Source organism: Papaver somniferum, chromosome 10 (assembly GCF_003573695.1).
Source record: "Papaver somniferum cultivar HN1 chromosome 10, ASM357369v1, whole genome shotgun sequence".
NCBI classification, from domain to species: Eukaryota; Viridiplantae; Streptophyta; class Magnoliopsida; order Ranunculales; family Papaveraceae; genus Papaver; species Papaver somniferum.
In genome coordinates this window covers 42,044,571-42,054,599 of record NC_039367.1, presented here as the reverse complement: position 1 = coordinate 42,054,599, position 10,029 = coordinate 42,044,571, and the positions used below count along the sequence as shown (strand labels likewise).

The 10,029-nt window shown below is 34.8% G+C and overlaps 1 long non-coding RNA gene across 4 annotated transcripts; it reads right to left on the bottom strand.

Annotated features, from left to right (window-relative positions):
- Positions 1–6,323: 6,323 nt before the first annotated feature.
- Positions 6,324–9,706, bottom strand: LOC113318919. 4 transcript variants are annotated; one of them, XR_003344960.1, is made up of 6 exons: positions 9,280–9,706; positions 8,926–9,001; positions 7,926–7,994; positions 7,713–7,823; positions 6,939–7,610; positions 6,324–6,659 (listed from the first exon to the last, which is right to left on the bottom strand). It is a non-coding gene; the product is annotated as an uncharacterized LOC113318919 (long non-coding RNA). The 4 variants fall into 4 exon arrangements; XR_003344961.1 differs by having other exon boundaries at positions 6,324–7,390; positions 7,501–7,610; XR_003344962.1 differs by having other exon boundaries at positions 6,324–7,370; positions 7,501–7,610.
- Positions 9,707–10,029: the final 323 nt, after the last annotated feature.

The following is a 10,029-nucleotide window of genomic DNA, read 5'->3' as shown; positions in this document are numbered from 1 at the left end:
GTGCGTCAATAATGTTGGAGATGCAGGGTGTATTCTAGAAACTAAAACTACAATCAAAGAACTGGATTATGTACAAGACTAAGATGTATTGAAAACAAATGCATACTGACAACGAGTCACTTTTAGTGTTTTTCTATCCAGTCTAATTCACTTGATAGAGAGGCATATACAAACCTAGTCTTAATCTACAATCTGGCAAAGGGACAAATTACGAACATCCATATATGTTTGATATTCATATCTTCTGTCAAATACATGACTAACAATAATTGGCTTGCGTTGGTTGCGTCGTATTCGACTTGCACATAATTGACATGAACACTACTTGGTGGAGCCTTATGCACACCTAATTTAATTCTATAATCTGACAGTGAATAAAAATCACAGTGACTCCTGAGATGCTGCTTCTCAAAACAGAATACAAGCTTTATTCACCAATGCTGACATCATACAACCAAATACTATGTCTGAGTTTAAGATCATCTGTCAACTAACATATAAAACTACTTGGTGGAGTATTAAATCATGCAATTGAGATATTCATAATCACCAATACATTCTCAAAACAGGATACAATTCACAGCATAATAAACATAAAATATGAAAGATAGAGATGTTCATGATCACCATCAGAAATTGTACCATTCAAAATCAGTAGTGTGTAACCTCCAATTTGTAAAATCATTAAACCCCCAAATGAATGAATGCGAAATACCTTAGATGAAGATGACCAAGATTTGCATTTCCAAAATTATGAATCACTATCAATACTTCTATGAGAGATCGATTAAACTTAAATCTAGGATTGAATCGATCTTTCACAGAAGAATCAATTGATTCATTGTTGTTGATGAAGTTTTCTGCAGATGAATCTCCAAGAAACCCCCAAATGAATCTTACATGAAGATAACCCATATTTGCATTTCCAAGATTATGAATCAGTGTCGATACTTCTATAAGAGATCGATTGAACTTAAATCTATCCTTAAATCGATGTTTCACAGAAGAGTTGATCGATTCTTTCCTGTGTATAAGCTAACTGCCTTATACAAAGCTACCCCACAACAACATGTATCTGAAAATCACTGAGAAAAAAGAAAGAAAAAAAATTAGCTAGGACTACAGGAGAATTATAGCAATGTAATCATGGGACACCAAAAAAGCATTAGAAATCATCTAGTGTATCTTTACTTTGTAAGGTCCCCTTAATTGAAGTAGAAAACTATGATATCATGGCAGTTGGTTTCCTCCTTGTATGCACATCATACTAAGCCTCACACTCTCGCACATGATATCCAAATTTATGGAAGCCTTGGTTAATACTTTCACCTGCAAGGAATCCAGAACATGAAATAGATATAATGAAGACACTTACATATTTGAATGTTATTCCAATTTCATAAGATAAACAATGGGTGATACCAATTTCTGTTGAAGCATATTGTAACGAAGCATAAATAGATAATGTGCAGGGTAACTAGGGCAGACAATTATAACTAAGAAGATTGGTCCATTAAATATGTTGATGGCAAGTTTGATATAACTAAGAAGATTGGTCCATTGAAACGAACAAGTGACTCTAATATACATAGGAATACCCTTATTTAGTGCCCATAAAGTGCTTCTATCCTAGAGAAAGGTTGTCACTGAAGTGCATGATCCTGATACATTAACTTATATTTCTCAATCCATCTCATTCTTGTACCTTGCTAAGAGTTCAGATAACCTTTCAGAGTTCTCTGTTTGAAAATGATTTTAAGAGAAAAACAAATGCACTAAGTAACAAATCGAGACCCGCCTTAATTTATAATCCTAGTAAAATACCATCAATTCAACATGTTTTGACTAAACAATTACAACCATTTGTCTAAACCATCAACTTTCTTTGATGAAAAAAGGGAAAAGAAAAATTAATGAGAAATCAACAATAATGGACCACAGTTCATATCAGTATAGCAAAGAAGGTTTACCGGAATGGTGATCACTATCCGTTGGTATTAACTCATGAATCAGCACCAGCAGAACATGCGAAGTGCCTTTGTAGAGGAAGTGAACCTGCACATGCAAAAAGCATTCACCAAACAATTACTTATAGTTTTTAAAGGAAACCAATACAATTCAAAATTTTCAATAATAATCACGCATTGAAAATGAGAGCCTAATAACTATGCGGGAAATTAGTTGATGCCCCAGTTTTGGGTCATCCTTCCACAAAAACCTGAACAACTTTGGGTTTATTACACATGAAGGTAGAAACCTGCAAAATGAAAATACAACCCCCGAAAAATGTAAAAGTTATACCAAATTATCATATGCGACCCATTAATCTTACCTCAAATTGTTCTTCAATCAGAATTTTTTTACCCAAATCTGAAGTTTGCAATCTTCGATTAGAAAAAAATTAATTGGGATCTCCTGAAAAAATGGTTGATGATTCTATGCAAAGTAATCATCGTGGAATTAATTCAATGAATTCACCTAGTCTTCGATTAGAAAGCAGAGGACGAACTTGGTGGTGGTGGTTCGTTCAATTCACCCAACTTTGAATTTAGGGTTACAGGTTAGAGAAGATTGAATATTCAATCAACCAAATCTAAACTTTGTACTCTAAGTCGAAATTGAGTGATGGAGATTTTAGGGTGTGAAATTGATGAAGATGAAACTGGATTTCGACGAAAAAGAAAGGATTCGAGAGAGATTTCTGCTGCTGTTCATTTGGGAGAAAGAATAGATTATGTCTCAGGTGTTGTTGACATAGTGTTGGTAGTTACCCATGCTAGCTGCAGTTCAAGATATGGCCCATCTGTTAACTAATTAAAATTAAATAAATATACACAATTGTGCAGGGACCTATTATGTTTGACCATTTTTTGATTTTAATTGTTGGTCAGGGACTTGAGATATGGCATGATACATGAGCCAAACCATGTTGAAGTTCAAGATATGGCCCATCTGTTCTGATTAATCAAATCAACTTATTGTAGTACACCAGTGTCACATAATGCCTGTCAACAGGTGCTGGATCTTCCAGATCTGCAAACGCGTAAACCCTGGTAAACCGTGCATGATCAACAAGTGTTGGTGTCTATGAATTTTACAAAAAATCAATTATGATTGTAGTAATAATGTAGTAGGAAAAATTGCGTCTGAGATTCAATAAGGAAGGACTATTTTGTTAAATAAGGAAGGAAAACTTTTAATTTTAACAAGTGTACTATCTCATTGACATGAATGCTTAACGTATCAGGATATTTAGACATTTCTTTAGGGTTTCAGCAAGATTATAGGCGTCTAATTAGAACTGACAATCAGTAGTATAATCCTAGAATCCTAATGCAATATTTTTCTGTTGGGTCTCGCAAAATCCGTAAAATCGCACTTTCCATATATCATCTTGATTTTCGTTTGTTATATTCATGGTACACATAACCCACCCACTATATTTAGATTTGCATACTAGATATTTATAGAAAAAAATAATATATTTAGCTAGATTTGGATCCTAGAAATAAGAAATTAGATACCTCGTTCATAAGTAAAAGAACCAAGGAATTGAGAGGATGAGTTCTAATGAGAAATGTGTTGTTCCTTCCAATGGTCTTGTTAATAATAATCCTCCTCCTCCGAAGGGCTTTGCTTCATGGGATGACTTTGTGGAAAGCATTGGTGATATACTAGAAGAGTATGTCGATGAATAATGGGAATTAGTTCATATTAAGAAAATAATCCATGTTGAAGATGATCCTCCTCATAAGGGTTTTGCTTCTTAGGATGCATTTGAGAAAAGCTATGGTGAACATTTGGATAATGATTATAATGAATAAGAACATGGGAAGCAACCAAGACGAGAAAATTTATGGCTGAGCACTCGGCATAGACTAAATTCAAGTTTTTTACATTATTTTTAGAATGCTAATTTTGTTTGTGTAAGAAAAATTATGTAGCACTCAAAGGCCTACTATTCAATTGTGCTCTCAATTCTGATTTTTTTTTGGTTAAGTTTGTCAGATATGGCATTGTAATTTATGAAAAATTTGGCTATATTTTTCAACTCTGATACAAGACTCAGTACATATTCATGATCCAATCACTTTAACAGCAAAGCCACAACAAAATCATGGTTAACCCTAACTCTTCAGATCCAAATCTCTAAGCCAAGCCCCCTTAAACACATTACTAGTTCATTTTGTTTTATCAAAATATTGATACTCCAACAGATGAACAATAGACAGAAATTAAACAACATATGCACTTGGAATCTAAACAAAATATTGCATCCGTAAATATTAAACATTCACAAAAAGTAAACTTACAAGCAGCTTTACAAACAGACTAATTAAACATCCACAAAAAAAAATTTATATATATATATATATATATAACTAAACAAAAGATGATGGATCAAGATGTGATTCAATACCATTCTTGCATAGCAGAACCATGAAAACAGAGGACTAGATCAGTTGGAATCCCCTTCTTCTTCACTGCTGCTGTCGACAATCGTAACCACATCTTTGTATGGCCAATCATCATCATCAACATCATCGTCTTCATCTTCATCCTCAAGCGCTGGCCCAAACCAAAAGAAGTGTTCTTGATCATCTAAATCATCATCATCATCATCCTCAGAATCATACTCATCATCCTCTTCATCGTCCTCCTCTTCTTCATCCTCAACAGCATCATAATCATCATCCTCTTCATGATCTCCAAAACAAGGAACAACCTTGCAACCAAAATAACCAACAATCTCGTTGTCTTCATCATCAAGAAGAAGAAATCGGAAGGAAGTTACTACTATAGCAGTCATTTTCTCTGGTTTGATACTAAAACTTTTAGTTTTTGATACTGAAACCCTAGGTTCAGTTTAGAGAGAGACTTGGAAAAGAAAAGGCCGAGTAGTAGTACTCTCCTAGTCTCCCTTGCTCGTGTTTTATACCGTGACACACGTTTTCACTTTACAATTCAACCTCTAGCTTAGCCACGTACAAGCATGATAACTTGGCTAGTGAAGAAGTATAGCTTTGGAAAATAAATAAATACAGTATAATAAAAAATAAAAAAATTGGGTGGAAAATTAACATCAAGGAATTTAACTTGGAAAAAATATAAATTGGTTTACAAGCTCGTCCAAGAGTGACATCGGTAAAAATGGAAAATTAACATCACTAGTACAAACTGACCCTTTTGCCACGCCAAATTGGCGTGTCCATAGGGGTTTAGACACGCCAATTTGGTTTGGACTTGGCGTGGCTTCTGCTTGCGTGGTTTTAGGTATGATGGCGTGGCTTTAGGTGCTCTATAGCAACGCCTACCTTGCGTGTCTATAGTTGCATGAAATAGACACGCCAAAACCCGTAGGCGTTGCTATAGAGTGTCCCAAAAACTTAAGTACTGATACCCTATAGACACTCAATTTATTGTTTTGGCGTGGTCATTGGTAGCCTATAGACACACAATTTGCTTTTTGGCGTGGCCATTGTCTCTTTATAGACGCACAAGTTTTTTTTGGCGTGACCATTGCTTATCCTATGGACACACAATTGTTTCTTTGGCGTGGCTAGTGGCTATCCTATAGACACGCAAAAAAAAATGGCGTGGCTATTGGTTACCTATAGACACACTAAGTTTTTTTTTGGCGTGGCCATTGATTACCCTATGGACACGTAATTGTTTTTTGGCGTGGCTACTAGTTATTCTATAGACACGGAAAAAAATAAATGGTGTGGCTATTGGTAACCTATGGGCACGCAATTTGTTTTTGGCGTGGTAATTGATTACCTAATGACTCGCAATTTTTTTACTGGCGTGACCATTGGTCTTCTATAGACACGCATAATATGATTTTTGTGTGGCTATATGTGATGTTTAGCCATATTTGATGCAATCCTGTACCGTCCATGTGTTCTAGATTTGGTATAATATAATGGAACTTCGACTGTTCATATTTGAGACATCTATTACCGTTCACATGTGTTAATTTGCACCAATAAAACGGATGGATACGATAGAATTTCAAAGAATATAACCGTCGAGGCGTTCATTTTTTTATTATATTTTAAAAAGCTATGAAACTTGGCTAAATCTCTAACCGAACACATGTTTTAAAATTGATGAAAGATTATGAAATCTCAATCGTCAAATTGGATACATCTTCCATCATCCAAATGGCATTATCTCACGCCCTTAATTCAAAAATCAATATTTTCTTTCCAAATTTGATATATTTAAAAATAATGGCAAATTTATTACCCAGAATTAACAGAAATTTTATTCCAAATAAGACCTAATCAAATGTTGCAACATAAATTGATTCCTGTCCATGCACTGAAACCTGAAGACTATTTTACTTCGAATATTCAATACTGTCAACATTAACTACACCAAAAATCCAGAAAACATGACAGAAACCACTATAACAATGGTTAACTATGGTGATTTGAACACTAATAGCATAGCATACATCTTCAGAACGATAGTAGTCCGCTAAACACTAGACTTAGAAGCATTGATAGAGTTGGTAATAGCTCCAGTCCCGTACGAAGTAAACTGTAGTTCCAGCTCGCTAGCCCATAGTATGGCTGCAAGAAGAGCCATGGCTTCAGCATGTTGAGCATCTCATGTTGTGCTTGGGATTGTTTTGGCACCCCAGAAGTTTCCTGCATTATCAAGAAGAGTTGTACCGATTCTAATAGTACGATTAGAATCTATATAAGCATTAAAATAAATGAGGTGGATTCTGGTTACAGAGAGAAGTTCTCGGTTGAGGAATAATACTAGGGTTAACCAGAGACTAATGTTCATGTGTTAGTTCAAACTGAACAGACTATTGATGCTGAATAAAGTATAAGGTACTAATAGTATTTTATTTGAATTAAGATTATAAACCTTGACATGAGCCAACAATGACAAATCAATTACATAGGGAAAACCATCACCTTCGTAAGCCTTGAATGGAGCAAGCGCAGCAGCATAAAGTTTAGTTTTGTGAAGAATCAAACTACAAAACAGAAATCCATACGTAGAATCAAATCAACGATATATGAATTCTACTAGAGTTAATAACAAAGACATCAATATAATCAGTAAGTGTCAAAACATGTAAACGCATCCGCATCGGACAGAAGAAAGGGCGTGACTACTCCATGTCTTGTTTACTGCAGATGCATGTCCTCACTCACACTACAAGAGCTCCTCCAAACTGTCGCTAGGATGCCGCTTGCCCATGCAAAAGAGAAAAGTAAAACAAACTGTATAGTCTGTATTACTCAGAATTTTACTTTCTGGATCCACCAGTTTCATGGGTGCCTTTAGTGTTGTCTATAGTGCACTAATGATATTTCCTAAATCCAAAACGTATAGATTTGAAACTGCAAGTACCAAATTTATACTTGCATGATGAACAAGTAACAAGATGTCCACTAATCAGTATTTATAATAACATAAGCAGAATACCATATGTAAGCACATCAAGATTGACCCATACTCTAACTAGCGTACCATGAAAAGTATCAGACGACGACCGAAGAAAATCAACTTCTGTCCTAGTTTCCATGTTGCTGCTTGTCAATGTACGCTTGCAACTGCCCCGCTCGCTAGCAATATAAGACCTACAGTTGCGCAATTTTTACTGTTAAGAGAGATTTTAAACTATATACTATAAAATATGAACTTTTACAGTCTAGCCGGAGAAAAAGAATCGCTATCCATACTGGAAAAAAATTCATGCTTCAGCGATAGATTTAAAGCAGAAGGCCGTCCAGGTCTTAATTTGAACATGGGATGGAATTGCACTTCCGTCTAAAAATGGTGACTTGGAAGCTCTACAATCCGCAAAAAAAAACGATAAATTGTTTACCAGACATTATAACATCAAATAATGGACTACAGTGCTGGTACTTATTGTTTTTGACCAGATTATGTACCTCCAGTACTTTCCACTTTCATCCCCACCACAAATTTCAGGTCAGCTGCCTCAAACTTTTAAGTGTACTCTGGATTCACATACACAATTCAAAATAATGTAAATGAGCATTGGAAAAGGAAATTTAGCGGCTAGGGCCACAAAATCTAGTACAATGAGTAAATTTTTGCAAGGTAAATGAAAATGAGCATTGAAAAGGGAAAATTAGCGCGCCACAAAATCTAGTGTAATGAGTAAATTTTTGCAAGGTAATTTGACTTTAGATCTTCTGCAATGGGTAGATATTCTCATGCTGGAATTAAGAGAACAGAAACAAAAACATTAAATAACATGTGCAACTACACAGAGGCCAAAAGATACTATATAGAGGATCACTAAGTGGTACCAGTATTGATTTTAGGAAAACATACTGACTGTGATATTAGCCAACGCGATATCAGTGTGAATTACCAAGGACATTTCAAACCAGACTCCATGACCTAAGTTAGAACGAGTCTCAACACATAAGCAACATGGAAAGCCAATTCATCTTTAAAATAGGTATCAACGCAAAATATGGTGCCAAGGAAGAAACAAACTTACCAATTTCACATAAAAAGGACTTCAAACTCTTAACAGAAAAAGGAAAACAAACAATCATCTTTGCTTAATAGAACCCAATCAAATTGTTTGCCCTAAAAAACAACTTGCTGGAAAAAATCAGTTTTCACAGAGATAATCTAATTGCACAATAGTAAAAAATCCCAAAATATTGGTGTACGTCCAATGAAACACCAAGAGCAAAATACTAGCAGTTTTACCTTTAAACATTAAAAGAGAAAGCCTCCATGTTTAGTAGTTTTCCTTCCATTTTAACCATTTTTTTTTCAAAATATGCAATTGAGATCAAGAGACGAAGAAAAAAGCATTGATTGGCTGTATTGGAACTTCCAATTCATACTCCAGAAAAAAAATACAAGACTCCTCTTTAGGTACATAAGTTGAGTAAAAATTGAGCTTACCACAAGCCATTCTGCTTGAGAACCCCGAAAATCCAATTCTTCCTGCTTCTCTGCTTTGGACAAATCTTCTCAATATCTGAAGAAAAAAAACACAAACAAACTCATTATATATCTAACAAAAGGAATATCTAAATGATGGAATTCTACTGAGAGACGAACCAAAACAAAATAAAAAGGAAAAAATAAACCCTAGAAAATTAATACAACCAGATGTAGAAAAATATAGTAACCTAACTCAAAACTCAGATCATAAAACTGAAATTAGAACCAAACCCATGATTAAAACTTCATAAAATCAAAAGAAAATTGCGAATTCTAGAAAAAAAATTACTTTATGTAAGAAATTAGACTCACATCATCAGCATAAACAAGGAATCTAGGGTCTTATAAACTCATCTTCTTGGACTTGTCAGCAAGATGTCATGCAGAGATTAAAGAGATTAGTTTGCTAGAGATTATGTCGAAAAAATCTATATTCTAGGGTTCAATACGAAATCTGGAGTACTGAAGATTGGGTTTGGTTTCTGAGGATGGATTTAGTTTATAAGATATGGGTTTAGAAAAGATAACTTTGATTGATCTTAACATGAATAGATATTTGATTCAATGGTTTCATAACATGAATGGAATGAAAGAATTATGAGAGATTGAGAGAGAAGATCAACTGCCTAGTGTTAGGGTTTGAGGTGAGGAAAATGGGGATTCTTCTGACTTCAGTTCGGGAAGTAGTTGTGGATTGACTTGGTTTTTTTTCTTTACATAAAGAGCAGACGGAGATCGTGGGAAAGAGATACGAAAGTAACGGTTAGTTTGGTATTGGTGCCGCTTTTATAAAAGCGCTTTTCTGTTGTTTGTTGTTGTGCTGTGCTGTGAGAAAAAAACAGTTAGACTTAGGAAAAGAGATACGAAAGTAAAGCTACCGCTAGAGTTAGGGTAAGTTTCGAACGACATAGAGACGGTTCTAAGTGTGGCACGCCTAAGCACGTGCCCGCATGGAATTTCCAAAAAAAAAAGTTATACAAGTCTATAACTAGATATATTTAGCACAGGATATCATCCTTCTAAAATATCCTTAAAAATGTTTTTTTTTTTTAAGAAATAGAG